Source organism: Aethalodelphis obliquidens, unplaced genomic scaffold (genome assembly GCF_003676395.1).
Source record: "Aethalodelphis obliquidens isolate GAN/ISIS:26980383/991018 unplaced genomic scaffold, ASM367639v1 scaffold65, whole genome shotgun sequence".
Taxonomy (NCBI): Eukaryota; Metazoa; Chordata; class Mammalia; order Artiodactyla; family Delphinidae; genus Aethalodelphis; species Aethalodelphis obliquidens.
In genome coordinates, this window is record NW_020838009.1 from 8,622,326 (window position 1) to 8,645,602 (window position 23,277).

General features: G+C 39.4%; 1 protein-coding gene across 1 annotated transcript in view; it reads left to right on the forward strand.

The window, feature by feature from the left end:
- Window positions 1-122: 122 nt before the first annotated feature.
- The window catches only part of CPEB1 (cytoplasmic polyadenylation element binding protein 1), an 83,487-nt gene continuing 60,332 nt past the window's right edge, over window positions 123-23,277 (forward strand). Inside the window, exon 1 of the mRNA XM_027089224.1 lies at window positions 123-307. The gene's annotated coding sequence lies outside the window, so the exon portion shown is untranslated. The remainder of the gene's footprint in view (window positions 308-23,277) is intronic.

A 23,277-nucleotide genomic window follows, 5' to 3' on the forward strand; every position in this document is an offset into this window, starting at 1 on the left:
AGCCTGCGCGTCCAGAGCCTGTGCTCCGCAAGGGGAGAGGCAAAAAATGGGGGGGCCGGGGACCCCAAAAAAAAAAAAAAAAAAAAGAAAAAGGGAGAGTAGAAAATCTAAACATCTTTTTTCTGCGTCTAGGAGGAAGACGCAGGAAGGATAAAAGATTGCTGGGACAATCAGGAAGCACCTGCGCTCTCCACGTGTAGCAATGCCAATATCTTTCGAAGGATAAATGCCATATTGGATAATTCTCTGGATTTCAGTAGAGTCTGCACTACACCTGTAAATCGAGGAATCCATGATCATTTGCCAGGTGACTTAGATTTGAAAACTTGGATGTGCTAGGCATGTGTACACAGCTGTTTCTAGGCAGCTTCCTGGTCACACCTATGAAGAATGACCTTGAATCTCTGACAACACTTGCCCCTTTTGTAGTTTGCCTTGTGGATTGGGTCCCCTTTGGGGTGAAGACTTCCTTCGATTATAATACAGAAATCTTTTTTATGATTCACAAGACGATTAGGTGAAAAAGGATAGTTCAAAGTGACAGGGCTGTTTATATATACAATTACAGTAGAGTCACATATGTTAAGATAGATTTTCTAATAGCTGCATTAGGAAAGTTTAAAAAAGTGTAATACTTGATCTAACCCAGCGTAGTCAAAATATCGTGTCAACATGTAATCAACATAAAAAACTTTTAATGAGATATTCTTTTGTTAGTACTAAGACTTCAAAATCCAGTGTATATTTTACATTTACAGCACAGCTCAATTTGAATTAGCTTCAAGTGCTCAGTAGCCACATGTGACTAGTGGCTACTGTATGGGATGGTGCAGCTCTTCAGTGTTTTAATTTCTTTCAAAATGAGTGCAAGTCAACAAGCATTTGATTTTTATGGTATTTAGTATATTCCACAGAATAGTGGGGGAGAGGGGAGCATCTCCTGAAGATGATTCTTCACAAGGAGGCTTGGGTGTCCTAACAGTGTTTCATAATCTTTTTGTGGGAGTTGCAACATATTATAGGAATGTTGATGGAATATTTTTTGTTTGAATTATTTTAGATGAAAGTGAACGTGTTTTTAATTTTGTAAACGGACCTTGAAAATATTTGGTAAAACAGATTCTCAGAACAAGGACTGGTAATTGCTGTTTTTTAGTTACAAATTCTTTGATTTATTTTTAACTTGGCCTTGGAAATAATTCCCACAAAGATATAGGAGCATGTGAACATAAAGTAGCTAAATGTTTAAGGGAGAAGTCCATTAGGAAGGAGATGGCCCCATGGAATTTATTTATTAAATTGTGCTGGAAGGGAAATGAGAGAAGAGCATGGGGGCTGGGAGACACCGGTGGATCTTGTCTCTTCTAACTTCCAAAAGAGTATACATGTGATGTTTTCTGTTATTTGGAGTCAGCTGTGAGCTAACCCTTATTCTTTAGCTTATGCTGAGTTAAAAATTCAGAGAACCTGCTTGCTATGTATGCGTTGTTTTTTCCTTTTCAGAAAGTTGCATGAGTTATATTCCAATAAGAATGACACTCAACAATGACTTAAATTTCACTGGGTTGCTTCAGACATGCTGGAACTTTTATGGTTTATAGCAAAGTATTTTTCAGCTAATGCTAGGTTGTTGACTTGTGTGAGGGGAAGGCTCCTGGTCAGTGAGACAGGAGCTTTGAGGAGTGTACGTTTGCAGTTGGCCAGGGCGCCCGGTGGCCTCGCTGGCAAGATGCCAGGTGCTGGTGAAAGTGTTACCATCCCACTCTGCCCAGGTCACTGACTGGCCAGACTACAAGGTACAGACTTCTTGGCCTCTTCAGGGTCTTCTCAGGGCACGGGTTCAAGAAGAGTACCTTGAAGAAATAGGGAAACCTGGCTTGTAAGGTTGCCCTTGGGCAGTGAGATAAAGTAGATAGTTTTTCCAGCCGTAGGGCAGAATGGTACCTCCCCAAATGCCTCACAGAGTCCTCCTGGGGGGCTCAATAAGGAAAGCAGTACTGCAGTTTGAAGGGACCTCAAGGGGATTGTAGGAGAGGTTCTGGTCAAGGTGTTCTTGGGCTGTCCTTCGCACATATCTAGCCCCCACGGTATGGTCAGCTCTCTCCTTGTCCCCACCTGAGATGTTAGTGCAGGGCTGTGGGCTCTTGGTCTTGAGTGGTGAGGCAGGGCTGCCTGGCTTAGAGCAGAGAGCAGCTTTCCCAGGTTTCCCCAGCAGGAAAACCCACCTTGTGGTTAATGAGCAAGTAAACTTGGGCATGTATTTTCCATGAGGAACTTCAACGTGAATTTGCAGCTTCTGGTCAGAAGTAATCCTATTACCTGAGGAGATAATCAGAATGATAAAAACCTAAGAACAAGGGCTTCCCTGGTGGCGCAGTGGTTGAGAGTCTGCCTGCTGATGCAGGGGACGCGGGCTGGTGGCGCAGTGGTTGAGAGTCTGCCTGCTGATGCAGGGGACGCGGGTTCGTGCCCCGGTCCGGGAAGATCCCACATGCCGCGGAGCGGCTGGGCCTGTGAGCCATGGCCCCTGAGCCTGCGCGTTTGGAGCCTGTGCTCCGCAACAGGAGAGGCCACAACAGGGAGAGGCCCGCGTACTGCAAAAAAACAAAAACAAACCTAAGAACAAGATTGGTTATCACAGTATTATAACTAGGGACAATTTGATGACAACAAAAGCTGAAGTAACCATGCAGTGGAATGCTCTGCAGTTATTGATATGATGTTTGTAGAAGACTACTTAATGATATAGATAATCACAGTACCTGAAGTGAAAAAGCAAAGTGCAAAACAGTATGGTCTCAGGTATGTATATATGTATAGAAAAAGACTGGAATGACAAGACATAAATGTAGCAGTGAAGGTGTAATGGGTAATTTGTTTTCTGTGTGCTTTCCCCTACTGGTTCTTCTGTGACAGACATGGGTTTTTAAAAAATAAATTAATTAATTAATTTATATTTTTTGGCTGTATTGGGTCCTTGTTGCTGCACGTGGGCTTTCTCTCTAGTTGTGGCAAGCGGGGTCTACTCTTCATTGTGGTGCGTGGCCTTCTCATTGCGGTGGCTTCTGTTATTGCGGAGCACAGGTTGTAGGTGCATGGGCTTCAGTAGTTGTGGCTCATGGGCTTAGTTGCTCCACGGCATGTGGGATCTTCCCGGACCAGGGCTCAAATCCGTGTCCCCTGCATTGGCAGGCAGATTCTTAACCACTGCGCCACCAGGGCAGTCCCCAAACATGTTTTATAATAAAAACAACTTGTTAAAAATGGTGTATGTTGGCACAGTGTTTCACATTGCTGTTTGAATTTTGCATAGGCGAATTTAATTTTAATTGCACACCTTGTTTCGTATAGGTATACCTAACTTTGCAATAGTTATGTACCATTTATTTTTTTCATTTGAGCAAATGTTTGCATTGTCATTTGCAAGGTTGTGTGTTAGCTGTGACAAAATTTCATTACATATAGTATGCAGTGAGAGTAGTATCAGAACTACACGCTCAGTTGATAAGGTATTATTGGGAAAGTGCTGTGGCAGGGTCAAAGGAAGGAGAGACTGTACTGGTTAGGGAACTAGGAAACACTTTTGGATGAAGCAGCATTTGAAACGTGCCTTGAAGAAGAGAAAGCCATTTCATTGTAACTGGATGTTGAGTAGATTTTTTTTTTTTTTCTACTGTCGCTTCAGAATTAGCATTGGGGTCCAAAGCTGAAATTGAAGAGGTGTTGTTAAATGACCTGTGGTACAATGACAGTCCCCAAGAGTTGGAGCCAGGTACACCTCACTGGCTTCACAGATAGGAAGAGGTCACAGAGCTGTCCCTACTACCACAAACATCATCTCAGCCTTTCCCTGGTCTATGTAAGAAGACTGCTTAGGGAGGGCAGCATTTGAAGTGATTCCCTCCCCTCTTAGTGGAGCACAGTGGGGCGCAATGCTGCTTCCGCTGTCAAGCCAAGCAAGTCTGGAAGTGTCTTCCATGAGAAGCATTTGTATAGGTTGAGGGGGCTTCCAAGAAGGAAGGCAAGGTTGAGCCCATTGTTAGGCAGCAGACTTGCTCTCTGTCCTTGACTGAGTAGAGATGAAAGAGAAATTGAGAGAAGATGTGGGGCAGGGAGGGACGAGGGTGGAGGGTGGCTGGAGCTGTCTGATCCCACCAGTTGACACACAGGGAAGTTGTGACTTTCTGTGGTTCAGGAGAAGTTGCAGAAGACCTGAGCTTTTGGGCTAGCATCCCACCAAGATGGCCCTTGTTGTTGTGTATGGGGTGGTAGGAGTTGGGATGGGGCTGGAAGGGTAGGCTAGAGCCGGATCCCTTACACAAGCAACTTGTCATGAGAGGGGTGTCTGCTACCTAGAGGGCCCTTTCCCCACTCCCTGGTCCCTTAAACCATAATCTATCAATATTAAACTCTGAGGAAGGAGGGAAATGGGCTGTAAATGGACATGTGATTAAAGCATAAATGAACTGAGTATTTATTTAGTGTCTGTAAAATGTGAAAATTGGTAAGATGAGGTTAAGGGACATCTTAACTACTGGATGGGCTGGAGGCAGTGACTGGAGGAAAAAGTTTCATGTTAACTCCCTGAGAAAAGGGAAAGATTAGTCAAAGTAGTTCACAGTAAGGTGTGGGACTGAAACACTGATTAAGATTTTTTTATTTAAGTGTAATACACATACAGAAAAGTACATATCATAAGTGAAGAGCTCACACCGTCTCCAACTGAACACAAGCATGTAACTGGCACCCAGATCTAGATGAACTGCTGACTTTCAATTTAGGACCAAAGAAGTGTATAATTGTACAGATGTATTGAATTTCTGACTGAGATGGTTTCCTTTTTTATTCTGGAGTATCATCAGTAAATTGTCTGAAAAGCTATTCTGAAATAAATTTTACTGTATTCGGGGACTTCCCTGGTAGCACAGTGGTTGGGAATCTGCCAGCCGGTGAGGGGGACACGGGTTCGAGCCCTGGTCCAGGAGGATCCCACATGCCGCAGCGTGACTGAGCCCGTGTGCCACAACTACTGAGCCTGAGCTCTAGAACCTGTGCACCACAACTACTGGGCCCGTGTGCCACAACTGCTGAAGCCTGCAGGCCTGGAGCCTGTGCTCTGCAACAGGAGAGGCCGCCGTGGTGAGGGGCCCGCGCGCCGCAGCGAAGAGTGGCCCCCGCTTGCCGCAAGTAGGGAAAGCCCGTGTGCAGCGACAAAGACCCAATGCAGCCAAAAAACAAATAATAATAATTTTACTATATTCAGCCCCAGCTAACAGGCGACAGTTGAAATTACTCTCGGGAAGTCTTGTTTCCCACAAAATAAATATTTTGTAGAACCTTAATATATGGCTTTAGCAGTTAAAAATTTAACTTTTAATCCAAGTATAACATACGTACAGAAAAGTATGTATGATACTTTTACTATGATAAATATGCAAATTCAATGAATTTTCACATACCAAACACATCTTGTATATATCCACTCATATATAGAGGCAATAGACCAGAAACCCCCAGAAACTCTGCAGTCTCTTTAACTAGTGAAGGGTAAACCACCATGCTGACTTTTAGATGCATACATTAGTTCTGCCTGGTTTTGAACTTACATAAATAGAATCATAAATATGTACTCTTCAGCTGTGAAATTCATCCATATCACAGCCAGTAGTTGTGGATCATTTGTTCCCACTGCTATACTGTATTCTGTTGTATGAATATTCATTCTGGCTTATTCATTCTACTGTTAATAGACATTTGGGGCCATTATGAATAGTGCTGCTATGAGCATGTCTTTTGCTGAACTTACTTCTTTTGGGTGTGCTCCTAGGAGAGTGTTGGCTTATAGGGTATGTGTGATTTCAGCATTAATAGATGCTGCCAGTTTTTCACAGCAAGTGCACCGGTTTACACTTGTGACAATGTCAGATGGTTTGGGTTAGTTCCACATCCTCACTAACAATTGGTATTGTCTTTTTCACTGGTCATTTTGGTGAGTATGTAATGGCATCTCTATTGCGGTTTTAATTTTCATTTCCCTGATGACTCATGAAGTTGAACACCTTTTCATATGTCTGTTGACCTTTGGATATCCGCTTTCCTGAAGTGCCTTTTCAGGTCTTACCCTAATATTTCTTTATGGTTACCTGCCTTTTTCCTATTTACTTGTTGCTCTTTCCTGTTTACTGTTTATATATTCTGCATATGAGTTCTTTGATATATAGAATAAAAATGTTTTCTCCCAACCTGTAGCTTGTCTTTATACTTTTTTTTTTTTTTTGCGGTATGTGGGCCTCTCACTGTTGTGGCCTCTCCCGTTGCAGAGCACAGGCTCCGAACGCGCAGGCTCAGCGGCCATGGCTCACAGGCCCAGCCGCTCTGTGGCATGTGGGATCCTCCCGGACCAGGGCACGAACCCGTGTCCCCTGCATCGGCAGGCGGACTCTCAACCACTGCGCCACCAGGGAAGCCCTCTTTATGCTTTTAATTGGTATATTTTGAATAACATAATTTAAGTTTTAATGATGTCCAGTTTATCGACTTTTCAAATATGGTTAATGCTTTGTGTCCTGTTTAAGAAATGTTTCCCTATTCCAAAGTCATGAAGATATTTTGTGTCTCGTTTTAAAAACTTATTGTTTTACCTTTCACTCTTAGATTTCCAACCCATCTGGGATTAATTTTGTACATGGTGGAAGGTCAAGATTCATTTTTTTCTGTATAGATAGCCAGTTGACCCAGTACTATGTTGAAAAAAAAAAATCCCTTTTCATTGCACTGCTGTCACCTTTCTCATAAATCAAGTATATATGTTGTATGTGCATATCGGTTTTCTTCCATTGAGCTGTTTATCTGTCCTTGTCTTAGTTACTACAACTTTATAGTAGATTTTGATATTTGGTAGTGAAGTCCTCTGGCTTTGTCCTTCATGATTCTTGGTTCCTCTTGGATTTTTGCATTTCCACATGGTCATAGATTTAGCTTGTCAGTATCATGTCGTTCCACCCCCCCAACCCCCACTCCCAAACTCTGCTGGAATTTTGATTGAGATTTCATTGAATCTGTGAATAAATTTGTAGAAAATTGGTATGTTGATGACAAATCTTTGAATTCATAAAGTTGTATCCTTTCATTTATCAGGTCTTTACTTTTTCTCAATGTTTTATAGACATCTTGGACATCCTTTTTTAGGTTCATCTCTAGGTCTGGGTAGGTGTCTGTCTAATGCTACTGTAAATGATTTTTGTGTGTGTCGTTTTCTGTTTAGTTGCTGCCTGATGGTCTTTTCTAATGTGGGCTCCAGAGCTGGATGTACATACTGTTGAGTTTTGGAAATTTGAGTCCCTCTTACATGCAAATTTAAGTTTATGGTATTCTGTTTTCTAAATGTTCTGTAGTTTCAGTCTGCGAGTGGTTTTATTCACTTTTGTTGATCCATGTGGTTTTTGGAGGATATATGGAGAGATTTGGATTTAGGCAGCTGCCCATTTTCCAATAGGAACCAGGAAATCTGATCGTGCTGATCTTGTTTGAAAAAAATATGCATGTGCGTGTACACACATATCTTGGCAAAATGTACACCAAATTTTTTTATATTAAAATATTAATGATGTACACACCTTTTAGAATGTCTGAAATTAAGAAGACTGACCATGCCAAGAATGACATGAATGTGGAAGATCTGGAACTTTCATAAACTGCTGGGGGGAATGCAAAATGGTACAACTGTTTGGAAAACAGTTTGGTAGATTCCTAAAAAGTTAAACACTTACCTACCATATGACCTAGCAGTTCTACTCATAGATTTTTTAAAGAAAATTTTGTTTTAGAATAGTTTTTGATTTATAGAAAAATTACAAAAGTAGTGCAAAGAGTTCTTGTATATATTCCCATCCAGTTTCCCCTGTTGTTAACATCTGACATTAGTATGGTGAATTTCTGTCACATTTGTCACAACTAATGAAACAGTATTGAAACTATAGTGCATATTTAATTTTGATTTTCTTATTTTTTGCCTCATGTCCTTTTTCTGTACCAAGATCCCATATTATATTTAGTCCCATGTCTGTTTAGGCTCTTCTAGACTGTGACAGTTTCTCACTTTCCTTGTTTTTGATGACCTTGACAGTTTTAGGCAGTACTAGTCACACTCAACAGAAATGAAAGCATATATCCACAGACAGACTTGTACACAAACGTTCATAACCTCTTTATTTGTGATAGCCAACAAAGTGGACACAACCCCAATGTCCATCAGTTGGGAAATGGATAAACAAATGGTGGCATGTCCATACAAAAGAATATTATTTATCATTGTGTGCCACAGCATAGATGATTCTCAGGGTAATTATACTCAGTGAAAGAAGCCTGACAAAAAAAGAGAATATACTTAAAATTCTATTTACATAGAATTCTAGAAAATACAAACTAGTCTGTAGTGACAGAAAGCAGATCCGTAGTTTGCTGGGGAAAGGGGCACAGGGACGGGGAAGGGGAGGGATTACAAAGGGGCATGAGGAAACTTGGGGATGATGGATATATTCATTATCTTGATTGTGGTGGTGGTTCCATGGAAGTAACATACTGAAACATCAAAATTTGCACTTTAAATATGTGCAGTTTATTAAGTCAGTTATACCTCAGTAGATCTGTCAACATTTTAAAAACAGCAGTTATCTCTGAATGGTGGGATTTAAATGTACTTGTTTTGCTTTTGTAGAGAATTTTTAACTATTAAATATTTCAAAATAGAGAAACGAGTAGAAAATCAATTATCTCTGTATCTACCACCCATCTTTAACAAGTGTTAAGATTTTGACATGTTTGAAACTTTTTGAGGCAACATGAAACATCAAATAAAACTTTGCGTTTGTTGTGTTTGTCTGTTTCCCCTAGTCTCCTTGAGGCCAGCGCCATCTTTTTTAAAAAATATTTATTTATTTGGCTGAGTCGGGTCTTTAGTTGCAACATGTGGGATCTTTTGTTGCAGTGCAAGGGCTCTTTGTTGCGGTGTGCATGCTTCTCTCTAGTTGTGGCATGTAGGCTCTGGAGTGCGTGGGCTCAGTAGTTGCAGCATGCAGGCTCTCTAGTTGGGGCATGCGGGCTCTAGAGTTCACGGGCCTAGTTGCCCCGTGGCATGTGGGATCCTGGTTCCCCGAATAGGGATCCAACCCCCGTCCCCTGCTTTGGAAGACGGGTGCTTAACCACTGGACCACCAGGGAAGTCCCCCTACTCTCTCTTCTAGAGATAACAACTCTCCTAAAGTTCGTGTATTTCCTTTATACTTTTACGTATTTGTCCATAAACATTGCTTTGTGTGTTTTAATTTTTTATGTAAATAGAACATACATTCAGGAAGGTACACAAGTAAGTATACAATGGCGTGAATTATCACAAAGAAACACCCATGTAACTGTAGCTCAAATTAAGAAACAGAATGTTACCAGCACCTAAGAAGACCCCTTATACCTCTATCTAAATGTCGTGCTTTAAAGCAGCGGTCCCCAACCTTTTTGGCACCAGGGACCAGTTTTGTGGAAGACAGTTTTTCCTCGGATGGGATCGGGGAGGTGGTTCAGGCGGTAATGCGAGCGATGGGGAGCGGCAGCTCGCTCGCCTGCCTGCTGCTCATCTCCTGCTGTGTGGCCCGGTTCCTAACAGGCCGCAGACTGGTGCTGGTCCGAGGCCTGGGGGTTGGGGACCCCTGCTTTAAAGGTTTTACATAAATAGTATAACATATATTGTCTTTCTGGTATATGCTACCCACCCCCAGTGTATCATTACATTTACACTGTGTCCATATCGATATTTAAGTCAAACCAGTGCATTTGAATTGCTGTGTATTAGTATTTTACATAAATATATACATTATTTACCTGATCCTCTGCTGGTAGATGTTTAGGTCTCTTCCAATTTTCTGCTGTTGTAAACAGTATTTTGGTGAACATCATTGTTTATATCTCCTTGTGTGCATGTAACAAGAATTTCTTTAGCATATGTGCCTAGATGTGAATTGCAGGGTAATTAGGTATACTATCTTTAAACTTTAAGTTGCTGACTTCTTTTTCAAAGTGAATTTATCAATTTACAATCCAGTCAGGATTTCATGAGAGCTTTTCTCCATATCTTTGCAGACCTTAATTATTGTCACACTTCAAAATTTCAGTCACTCAGGGTATAAAGCTAACTTAATTTTGTTTTTGTTCATATTATAAAATATTTTCTTCAGTTAAAAGAATACATGTAGCATATATGATCTGCTGTCAACCCAGAAAAGGTCTCTAGAAGTGTGCCCCAGGGTTCTTTTCCTTTATACTGTCTGGTGTGTTTCTTGAGATTCTTTTATATATTAGTATATAATTAAAATCACTGAGTTAGGTGAAATCATGGAGGGAATGCTATTCTGGTACATAGAAGAATTGTTAAGCAGAATACTTAATTGAGTATTCTCTACCTAGAAAAAAAATCCTACCCTTTTTCAAGATTGGCTTGGTTATCACCTCTGAAAACTTTTTCACATTCTTCTGCCTAACGTGTTCTATTGTCTGTTTGATCTTGCTCCATCTAATAGAGCCATTCTTGGTTCTTCCAGATTGTTTGTTAACCCACTATATGGTGGTATAAATGTAAACACGTATTCTGAAGTGGGGAGGTTAAAGTATAGTTTTGAAAAAGCATATTAAATTTGCCCATTTCATAATAAACCTACACAAAGTAAAGTGCAGGCTCTGGATGCAGGTTACTTGAGAACAAATGGTGGCTGTGTTACTGATTTGCTCTAACCATAGAGATTAAATTTCTGTAACACAGGCATAGTAATACTACCCATTTATAGGATTTTTGTGAAGCTTAAGATACGTGTATTGAGTACCTAGAATAATGCCTATAACTGCACTTACTAAATGGTGGCAGTGATTATGGTGGTGTGTGTATATGAAGAATGCAGTCATGAGAGCATTGCTCGGGTCATGTTTTGTTTTCTTTTTAATTAATTTATTATTTGTTTTTGGTCGCATTGGGTCTTTGTTGCTGTGCACGGGCTTTCTCTAGTTGCGGCGAGTGGGGGCTACTCTTCGTTGCGGTGCACGGGCTTCTCATTGCGGTGGCTTCTCGTTGTGGAGCATGGGCTCTAGGTGCACGGACTTAAGTAGTTGCGGCACATGGGCTCAGTAGTTGTGGCTCACGGACTCTAGAGTGCAGGTTCAGTAGTTGTGGTGCACGGGCTTAGTTGCTCCGCAGCACGTGAGATCTTCCCGGACCAGGGCGTGAACCTGTGTCTCCTGCATTGGCAGGCAGGTTCTTAACCACTGTGCCACCAGGGAAGCCCTGGGGTCATGTATTTTTAAAAGTTGAACTACTGGGACTTCCCTGGTGGTCCAGTGGTTAAGACTCTGTGCTTCCACTGCAGGGGGTGTGGGTTCAATCCCTGGTTGGGGAACTAAGATCCCTGCCTGCTGTGTGGTGCGGCCAAAAAAAAAAAATTTCAAATAAAGTCTGCTCCCACATTCAGTATTGATAACATCTAAGAGTTTTTTCTTTTTTATTGTGGCAAAATAAAATTTACCATCTTCACCATTGTTAAGTGTACAGTTCAGTGGTATTAGATACATTCACATAGTTGTGCAAAAGTCACCACCATCCATCTGCCTAACTCTCTTCATCTTGTAAAAAGGAAACTGTATACCTATTAAGCAATAACTCCCCATTCTTCCTTCCCCCCAGTCCTTGGCAACCCCCATTATATTTTCTGTCTTTATGGTTTTGACTACCTCAGGTAAGTGGGATCATACAGTGTTTTTTGTGACTTTACTTCACTCAGGATAATGTCCTCAAGGTTTATCCATGTTCCAGTATTTAGCAGAATTTCTTCCTTTTTCAGGCTGAATAACGTATTCCATTGTACATATGTACCACATTTTGCTTATTCATTCATTTATCGATGGATACTTGGGTTGCTTCCACATTTTATCTATTGTGAACAACGCTGCTGTGAATGAACATGGATGTACAAATATTTTTTTGAGATCCTGCTTTCAACTCTTTTGGGTATATACCAAGAGGTGTTATTGCTGGATCACATGGTAATTCTATTTTTAATTTTTTGAGGAATTGCCATACTGTTTTCCACAGAGGCTATACTGTTTTACATCCCTACCAGTAGTGCACAAGGGTTGCAGTTTCTCCACACCCTCACCAACACTTGTTTCCTTTTTTTTTTAATGTGGCCATCCTAATGGGTGTGAGGTGTTACCTTTTTTTTTGTTGTTGTTGTTGTTGTTTTTTGCGGTACGCGGGCCTCTCACTGTTGTGGCCTCTCCCGTTGCGGAGCACAGGCTCTGGACGTGCAGGCTCAGCGGCCATGGCTCACGGGCCCAGCCGCTCTGTGGCATGTGGGATCCTCCCGGACCGGGGCACGAACCCGTGTCCCCTGCATCGGCAGGTGGACTCTCAACCACTGCGCCACCAGGGAAGCCCAGGTGTTATCTTATAGTATTGATTTTCATTTCTCTAGTGATTAGTGATGTTTAGCATCTTTTCATGTGCTTATTGGCCATTTCTGTATCTTCTTTGTAGAAGTGTCCGTTACAAGCCCTTTGTCCACTTGTAAATTGGGTGGTTTGGTTTCTTGTTGAGTTTTAGGAGTTCTCTATATATTCTGGATATTAATTCCTTATTAGATGTATGATTTGCAAATATTTTCTCCAGTTCTGTGGGTTGACTTGTTACTCTGTGTCTCTTGATGTACAAAGTTTTTACATTTTCATGAAATCTGATTGTTTTTTCTTTTGTTATTTGTGCCTGTGGAGTCATAGTCAAGAAATCATTGCTAAACCCAGTGTCATGAAGGTTTTGTCCTGTGTTTTCCTCCAAGAGTTTTATTGTTTTAGGTTTTATATTTTGGTCGTTGATCCACTTAGAGTAAAATGGTGTTGGGTGAGGGTCTAACTTCATTCTTTTGAAGGTGGATATCCAGTTCTCCAAGCACCATTTGTTGGAAAGACTGTACTTTCCCCCCATTGAATAATCTTGGCATTCCTGTTAAAAATCATTTGACCATATATGCAAGGGTTTATTTCCAGGCCTTCTATTCCATTGGTCTATATGTCTGTCTTTATGCTAATACTATACTGTTTTGATTAGTGTAACTTTGTAGTAAGTTTTAAAACCAGGAAACGTGAGTCCTTGTGTTTTGTTGTTCTTCGTCAAGATTGTTTTGGCTATTCGGGTCACTTGAGATTCCATATGAATTTTAGGATGGATTTTTCTTTTTCTGCAAAAAAATGTTATTGGGGTTTTGATAGGGATTGCACTGAAGCTTTAGATCACTTTGGGTAGTATTGACAATTTAACGATATTAAGTCTTCCAGTTCATGAACATGGGACGTGTTTACATTTACTTATGTCATCTTTAATTTCTTACAGCAGTGTTTTGTAGTTTTCATTGTACAAGTCTTTTATCTTCTTGGCTAAGTTAATTCCTAAGTATTTTACTCTTTTTGATGCTATTATAAATGGAATTGTTTTTGTAATTTCCTTTTCAGATTGTTCGTTATTTGTGTATATAATTGCAACTTGTTTTTGTGTGTTGGCTTCTTATCTGTTGCTTTGCTGAATTCATTTATTAGTTCTAACAAGTATTTTTGTGGAGTCTAGGATTTTCTGCATATAAGAGTGTATTCTCCTCAGAGATAATTTTACTTCTTCCTTTCCAACTTGGATGCCTTTTATTTCTTTTTCTTGCCTAATTAATTGCTCTGGGTGGAACTTCCAGTACTATGTTGAAAGAAATGTGAAAGCAGGCATCTTTGCCTTGTTCTTGATCTTAGAGAAAAAGCTTTCAGTCTTTCACCATTGAATATGATGTTTTCTGTGGGTTTTACATACATGGCATTTATTATGTGGAGGTAATTTCCTTCTATTCCTATTTTGTTGAGTGATCATGAAGAAGTGTTGAATTTTGACAAATGCTTTTCTGCATCAACTGAGTTGATCATGTGGTTTTTTTCCCTTCATTTTGTTGATGTGGTGTATTACACTGGCTTTTTGTTTTGTCTTTTTTGTGTGTGTGTTTTTATTTTTGTATGTTGAACCATCCTTGGCTCTCCAGGAATAAATCCAGCTTGGTCATGGTGTATAATTCTTTTAGTGTGCTGTTGAATTCTGTTTGCTAGTATTTTGTTGGGGATTTTTACATCAGTGTTCATAAAGGGTATTGGTCTGTAGTTTTCTAGTAGTGTCTTTTTATGGTATCAGGATTATGCTGGTTTCATAGAATGAATTGGGAAGTGTTCCCTCCTCTTCAGTTTTTTGGAAAAGTTTGAGAAGAGTTGGTATTAATTATTGTTTAAATGTTTGATAGAATTCACCAGTGAAACCATCAGGTCCAGAAGTTTTCTTTGTTGGGAGAGTCTTGATTACTGATTCAATCTCCTTACTAGTAATACATAGATTCAGATTGTCTATTTGTGATTTAGTCTTTGTAAGTTATGTTTCTAGGAGTTTGTCCGCTGCATCTAGGTTATCAAATTTTGGGGTATATAGTTGTTCACAGTACTCTTTTAATTCTTTTATTTCTGTGGAATAGGTAGTAACGTCCCCACCTTCATTATTGATTTAGAAATTTGAGTCTTCTCTCCAGATTTTCTTAGTCCATCTAGATAAAGTTTCGTTTCTGTTGATCTTTTCAAAAAACCAACTTATGATTTTATTGACTTTTCTGTGTTGTTGTTCTGTTTTCTGTGTTGTTTATTTCTGCTCTAATCTTTATTATTTTCTTCCTTCTCCTAGCTTTGGTTTAGTTTGTTCTTTTTTTTAGTTCCTTAAGTTGTAAAGTTAGGTTGTTGATTTGAGTTTTTTCTTGTTTTTAATATGATCTTTTATAGATATAAATTTCCTTCACTTTTGCTGCATCCCTTAAGTTTTTGTATGTTGTGTTTTTCTCATTTGTCTCTAAATGTTTTCTGATTTCCGTTCTCATTTCTTCTTTGATCCATTGGTTGTTTAAAAGTATGTTATTCAGTTTCCACAGTTCTGTGAATTTTTCAGTTTTATTTTCGTTATTATTTCTAACTCCATCCTGTTGTTGTCAGAGAAGATACTTTGTATGATATCTTTTAAAATCGATTGAGACTTAATTTGTGGCCTAACATATGGAAAATGTCCCATATGCACTTGGGAATGTGCATTTGTTGTTGGGTAGAATGTTCCATATAGGTTTCTTAGATATAGTTGGTTTATTTTGTTGCTGAGGTCTTGTATTTGCTTATTTAAATGTCTTCTGTCTGGTTGTTCTGTTCATTATTGTGAGTGGGATATTTAAATCTCCAGCTATTAGTGTAGAACCATCTATTTCTCCCTTCAATTCTTAGTTTTTGCTTCATATGTTTTGATGGTCTGTCATTAGGTGCATAAATGTTTATAAGTAGTATATATATCATCTAGCTATATTGAGTCTTTTTTTTTTTTTTTAAATTTATTTATTTATTTATGGCTGTGTTGGGTCTTCGTTTCTGTGCGAGGCTTTCTCCAGTTGCGGCAAGTGGGGGCCACTCCTCATCGCGGTGCGCAGGCCTCTCACTATCGCGGCCTCTCTTGTTGCGGAGCACAGGCTCCAGACGCGCAGGCTCAGTAATTTTGGCTCACAGGGCTAGTTGCTCCACGGTATGTGGGATCTTCCCAGACCAGGGCTCGAACCTGTGTCCCCTGCATTGGCAGGCAGATTCTCAACCACTGCGCCACCAGGGAAGCCCTATATTGAGTCTTTTATTAACATATAATGTCCTTTTTTGTCTGTTTTAACCTTTTTTGACTTAGTCTATTTCGTCTGACATTAGTATAGCCACCACTGCTTTCTTTTGGTTACTGTTTGCATGGAATATCTTTTTATGTCCTTTCACTTTCATTCTGTTTGTCTCTTTGGATCTTGAGTCTCTTGTAGACAGGACATATATGGGTCATATGTTTTTATCCATTCTGCATATCTGTCTTTTGATTGGAGAGTTTAATCCAGTGGTCCCCAACCTTTTTGGCACCAGGGACTGGTTTTGTGGAAGACCATTTTTCCACGGACGGGGCAGGGATGGTTTCGGGATGATTCAAGTGCATTACATTTATTGTGAACTTTATTTCTATTATTATTACATTGTAACATATAATTAAATAATTGTATGACTCACCATAAAGCAGAATCAGCGGCTGTAAATACAGATGAAGCTTCGCTTGCTTGCCCCCCCCCCCCGCTCACCTCCTGCTCTGTGGCCCAGTTCCTAACAGGCCATGGACTGGTACTGGTCTGTAGTCTGGGGGTTGGGGATCCCTGGTTTAATCCATTTACATCATTTAATTGCTGATAAGGAGAAGATTGACATTTGTCATTGTGTTGTTTTTTTCCTATATGCCTTATAGCCTAAATCATGTAGAAAAAGGATGCAGCTACAAACCATGTTACAATCAAACTAGGTTTTATAATTGGCCCGTGTATTTACCTTTATTGAGATCTTTTTTCCTCCATGCAGCTTCAGGTTCCTGTCCAGTGTCTTTTCATTTCACCTTTCAAGACTCCCTTGAGTATTTCTTGCAGGACAGGTTGGTGGTCCTGAGCTCCCTCAGCTTTTGTTTCTGGAGCTGTCTTGATTTTTCCCTCACTTTTGAAGGACAGTTATGCTGGATACAGGATTCTCAGTTAACAGTTTTTTTCTTTTAGCAGTTTGAATATATCAGCCCTCAGTTTTCTGGCATCAAAACCTTTCGATAAGAAATCTGTTGATAATCTTACTGAGGATCCTTGTAGGTGATGATTTGCTTCTCTCTGCTCCTTTCAAGGTTCTCTTTGTCTTTGTCTCTTAAAAATTTGATTATAATGCGTCTTGTTTTTTGCGAAACGCGGGCCTCTCACTGTCGTGGCCTCTCCCGTTGCGGAGCAGCAGGCTCTGGACGCGCAGGCTCAGTGGCCATGGCTCACGGGTGCAGCCGCTCCGTGGCATGTGGGATCTTCCTGGACCAGGGCACGAACCCGTGTCCCCTGCATCGGCAGGCGGACTCTCAACCACTGCGCCACCAGGGAAGCCCATATAATGCGTCTTGATGTGAGTCTCTCAGTTCACCTCACTTGGAGTATTTTGACCTTCAGTATTTATATTCATTTAAATCAAATCTCAGAAGTTTCCAACCATTATTTCTATAAATATTCTCTCCACTTCCCTCCCCACCACCCCACTCCTTCTCTTGGGCTTCTCATGATGCATTTGTTAGTCTACTTATGGGGTCCCACAGGTCCCTGAGGTTCTGTTCACATATCTTAAATCTTTTTTTCTTTCTGATCCTCAGCCTTTATAATTTTCATTGTCCCATCTTCAGGATCACTAATTCTTCTGCCTGCTCAAATATTCTTTTGAATCCCTTTAGTGAAATTTTCATTTCAGTTACTGCATTTTTCAGCTTCAGAATTTCTTTTTTTTTTTAGGCTGTCTTTTTTTTTTTTTTTTTTTTTTGGCTGCACTGTGTAGCTTGTGAGATCTTAGTTCCCTGACCAGGGATTGAACCTGGGCCATTGGCAGTGAAAGGGTGGAGTCCTAACCGCTGTACTGCCAGGGAGTTCCCTAGGTTTTCTATTTCTTTATTGACATTTCCATTGTTCCATTTCACACATTGTCTTCTTGACATTACATCTTCCTTTAGTTCTTTGAGTATCTTTAAGACCATTGTTTTAAATTCTTTGTCTAGCATATCTGCCATTAGGTCTTTTTCAGGGACAATTTTATTGATTTCTGTTTTTCCTTTTTTTTTTTTTTTTTTTGCGGTATGCGGGCCTCTCACTGTTGTGGCCTCTCCCATTGCGGAGCACAGGCTCCGGAAGCGCAGGCTCAGCGGCCATGGCTCATGGGCTTAGCCGCTCCGCGGCAAGTGGGCTCTTCCCGGACTGGGGCACAAACCCGTGTCCCCTGCATTGGCAGGCGGACTCTCAACCACTGCGCCACCAGGGAAGCCCAGTATATATATATTTTTTTAACATTGAATTTTAAAAAATATTTATTTTATTTATCTTTGGCTGTGTTGGGTCTTCGTTGCTGCACATGGGCTTTCTCCAGTTGTGGAGAGCGGGGGCTACTCTTTGTTGTCATGCGCGGGCTTCTCATTGCGGTGGCCTCTCTTGCTGTGGAGCGCCAGCTCCAGGTGCACTTCAGCAGTTGCAGCACGTGGGCTCAGTAGTTGTGACTCACGGGCTCCAGAGCACAGTCTCAGTAGTTGTGGCACAGAGGCTTTGTTGCTCCGCACCATGTGGGATCTTCCCGGACCGGGACTCCAACCTGTGTCCCTTGCATTGGCAGGCGGATTCTCAACCACTGCATCACCAGGGAAGCCCACAGTACAGTACTATTAACTGTAGTCACCATGCTGTACATTACATCCCTTTGACTTATTTATTTTATAACTGGAAGTTTATACCTTTTGAGTTTCTTCACTCCCCACTTCCCCCCACCCCCCACCTCTGACGACCACCAATCTATCTCTGTATCTGCGAGCTTGGTGGTAACTTTTCTTTTTTCATTTTTAGATTCCACATGTAAGTGAGATCATATAGTATTTGTCTTTCTTTGACTTATCTCACTTAGCATAATGCCCTCCGTACATGCTGTCACAAATGGCAAGATTCACTTTTCTTTTACAGCTGAATAATATTCTTTGTATACACACACACCCCACATTTTACTTACCCATTCATCTGTCCGTGAACACACGCAGGTTGTTTACATTTCTTGGCTCTTGTAAATAATGCCACTGTGAACATGGGGGTGCATATATCTTTTCAAGTTAGTGTTTTCGTTTTCTTCAGATAAATACCCAGAAATAGAATTGCTGGATCATATGATAATTCTAGATTTAATTTGTTGAGGAACCTCCATACTGTTTCCTGTAGTGGCTACACCAATTTAAATTCTCACCGACAGGGCACAAGGGTTCCCTTTTCTCCACGTCCTCACCAACACTCATTACTTTTTGTCTTTTTGATAATCACCATTCTAACAAGTGTAAGGTGATAATCTCATTGTGGTGTTGATTTGCATATCCCTGATGATTAGTGGCATGTAGAGCATCTTTTTATATACTGCTTGGCCATCTGTATATCTTCTTTGGAAGATGTGTAGTCAGACCCTCTGCTTATTTTTTCATTTAATTATTATTATTATTTTTTTGCTATTGAGTTGTATAAATTTTCTATGTATTTTGAATATTAACCTCTTATCACATATGTGACTTGCAGGTATTTTCTTCCATTCAGTAGATTGCTGTTTCATTTTGTTGGTGGTAGAATTACTGACATGCTTGACATTGGTAATTTGTGCTTTTTTTTCTTTGTCAGGTTTATTAATTGTTTTAAAGATGAACTTTTGGCTTTGAATTTCTTACCCCACTCTCATACTTTTATATGGCATTAGTTTTTTTCTTTTTTTCCTATTGCTTTCTTTTGGGTTTTATTTACTGTTCTTTTTCTGACTTCTTGAAGTGGAGGTGCTTAGAGTATGACATTTTAGATAAAATTCATGTATAATATGTCCACCATTTTAAAATGTACAATTCAGTGGTTTTAGTGTGCTCACAAAATTCTGAAACCATCACCACTACCTAGTTCCAGAACATTTTCATCACACCAAAAAGAAAACCCCTACCCATTAAACATCACTCCCATCTGCAGTTCCCCCATTGCCTAGCAACCACTAATTTACTTTTGGTCTCTGTGGATTTGCCTACCCTGTATATTTCATGTATGGAATGATGTAATATGTGATCTTTCAAGTTTGGCTTCTTTCACTTAGCATAGTATTTTCAAGATCCATCCATGTTGTACCATGAATCAGTACATCATTCCTTTTTCTGGCTGAATAATATTCCATTATATGGACATGTTACATTTTCTTTATCCATTAAGATGATGGGTATTTGGGTTGTTTCTACTTTTGACTATTATGAATAACAAACACTGTTAAGAACATTCATATAGAAGTTTTTGTATGGAAATATGTTTTCAGTTTTCTTAGGTATATACCTGGAGTGAGTTTGTGGATCATGTGTAGTATCTCAGTGTTTAACTTTTTGAGAAACTGCCAAACTGTTTTCCAAAGCAGCTGCACCATTTTACATTCCCACCAGCAATGTATGAGGGTTTGAGTTTTTCCATATCCTCATCAGTACTTTTTATTATATTTTTGATCTTTGTTGTGGTGCTTGGGCTTCTCACTGCAGTGGCTTCTCCTTGTTGCAGAGCACGGGCCCTAGAGTGCGTGGGCTTCAGTAGTTGTGGCTCGTGGGCTCCAGAGCGCAGGCTCAGTAGTTATGGCACACGGGCTTAGTTGCTCCAAGGTATGTGGGATCTTCCAGGACCAGGGATTGAACCCGTGTCACCTGCATTGGCAGGCAAATTCTTAACCACTGCGCCACCAGTGGAGTCCCCCATTGTTTTTTTGATTTCTCTAATGATGTTGAGCTTATTGGCTCTTTTATATTTTCTTTGGACAAATATCTCTTTAAATCCTTAGCTCATTTTATAATGAGGTGTTTTTTTTAACTGTTGAGCTATGAGTTCTTTATACATTCTAGATGTTAGACCCTGATGAGATGTATGATTTGCAAATATTTTCTTCATTCCGTGGGTTGTCTCTTTGCTTTCTTGATAGTGTCCTCCTTTGTAGCACAAAAGTTTTTAATTTTAACGAAGCTTTATTCATCAATTTTGGCCCCGCTTTGGTTGCTAGTATTTTTGGTGTCGTATCTGAGACACCATTGCCTGATCCAGTGTTGCAAAGATTTATCCCTTTGTTTTCTTCTAAAAGTTTTCTAGTTATCATGCTTAGTTTTATGATCCATTTTTTGTTAATTTCTGTATGTGGTGTAAGGTAGGCATCCAACTTCATTCTTTTGCATGTAGATACTCAGTTGTCCAAGAACTGTTTGTTGAAAAGAATATTCTTTCCCCATTGAATGATCTTGGCATCCTTGTAGAAAATCAGTTGACCATAAATACAAGGATTTATTTCTGAACTCGCAGTTCTATCCCATTGATAAAGCCAGTACCACACAGTCTTTATTACTGTAGCTTGGTGGTAAGTTTTGAAATTGGGAAATACGATTCTTCCAACACTGAGATGGTTTTGGGTATTCATGGTTACTTGCATTTCCATATGAATTTTAAGATCAGCTTGTTAATTTCTGTCGAAAAGGCAGTGCAACTTTGATCTGTAGATCGATTTGGAGACTTGCTATTTTAATAGTAAGTCTTTCAACGCATAAACATGAGGTAGCTTTAAGTTTAATTTCTTTCAACAGTGTTTTATAGGTTTCAGTGTGTAAGTCTTGCACTGTGTAAGTCTTTTTATTCTTTTCGATGCTGTCGTAAATGAAATTTTTTTTCTTAATTTAATTTTCAGATTATTCATTGCTAGTGTATAGAAATAGAATTGATTTTTGTATATTGATGTTGTACCCTGCCACTTTGCTGAACTCATTTATTAGCTCTAATTGTTTTTTTGTAGATATCTTAGGACCTTCTATATCCAAGATCATGTCTTCTGTGAATAGAGTTTTACTTTTTCCTTTCCAATCTAGATGTCTTTTATTTGTTTTTCCTGCCTAATTGCCTTGACTAGAACCTTCAGTACAATTTTGAATAAAAATTACAAGAGTAGGCATTCTTGTCTTGTTCCAGTCACAGGGGACAGCTTTCAGTCTTTGACCATTAAATATAATGTTAGATATGGGGTTTTGGTAGAAGCACTTTATAAGGTTGAGATTGTTCCCTTCTGTCCCTAGTTTATTGAATTTCTTAAATCAGGAAAGAGTGTTCTGTTTTGTCAAATATATTACTTTTTATGGGTCGGTTGAGATGATTGTGTAATTTTTGTCCTGGTATGGTATATTTTACTGGTTGGTTAACATGTTGAATCAGCCTTGCATTCTTGGGAAAAGTCTCATTTGGTCATGGTGTATAATCCTTTTTATGTGCTACTACATTTGCTTTGTTAGTATTTTGTGAAGGATTTTTGTGTTTATATTCATAAGGGATATAGGTCTGATTTTTCTGGTGATGTCTTTATCTACTTTTGGTATCAGGATATACTGACCTCATGACTGAGTTGTAAAGTGTTCGCTCTTCCCTTTTTTGGGGGGGAAGATTTTATGAAGAATTGGTGTAATTTCTTTTTAAGCCTTGAAGAATTCACCAGTAAGGCCATTTGGTCCTGGACTTTTCTTTGTGGGAAGTTGTTGTTCAGGCTCTTCGCTTATCATAGGTGTATTCAAATTGCCTGTTTCTTCTTGTGTCAGTTTTGGTAGTTTGTGTCTTTGTAGAAATTTATTTCACATCGGTTTTCTAATTTGACTTACAATTATACAATTTTACAAGAGATAGTAATCTCTTTTAGTTTCTGTAGTCCCTTTTTATTTCTGTAAGGTTGGTAGTAATGTCCCCACTTTCATTTCTGATTTTAGTAATTTGAGTCTTTGATCTTTTTTCATGATCAGTCTAGCTTAAGGTCTGTCAATTTTGCAGATGTTTCAAAGAACTAACTTTTGGTTTTGTTGATTTTTCTCTATATTTTTCTGGTCTTTATTTTATTTCTGCTTTAACCTTTGTTACTTCTTTTCTTCTGCTTGCTTTGTTTTGTTTCGTTGCTGTTTTTCTAGTTCCTTAAGGCATGTTGGGTTATTCAAGATCTTTTTTAATATAGACACTTACAACTATAACTTTCCTTGCAAGTACTGCCTTCACTATATGCCATAAATTTTAGTATTTTGTTTTTTTATTCAATTCATTCATTTTGCTTTTCCCCATGTGATTTCTTTCAGCCACTGATTGTTTAATTTCTATATATTCATGAATTTTCCATTTTTCCTTCTGTTATAGATTTCTAACTCCATTGTGTTCAGAGAACATTCTTTGTGTGATTTGAGGCCTTTCAAATTTGTTGAGACTTGTTTTATGGAATTACATATGATCTGTCTTGGAGAATATTCAGTATCAACTTAAAAATATGTATTCTGCTGTTGTTGGATGGAGTGTTTTATAGGTATCTGCTCTAGTTGGTTTATAGTGTTCAAATCTTGTGTCCTTGGTGATCCTCTGTCTTCTTGTTCTGTTCATTGTTGAAATTGTGGTATTGATGTTTCCAACTATTACTGTTGAAATATCTATTTATCCTATCAATTCTGTCAGTTTTTACTTCATATATTTTGGTGCTTTGTTCTTAGATTCACCTGTGTTTATAATTGTTACGTCTTCTTGATGG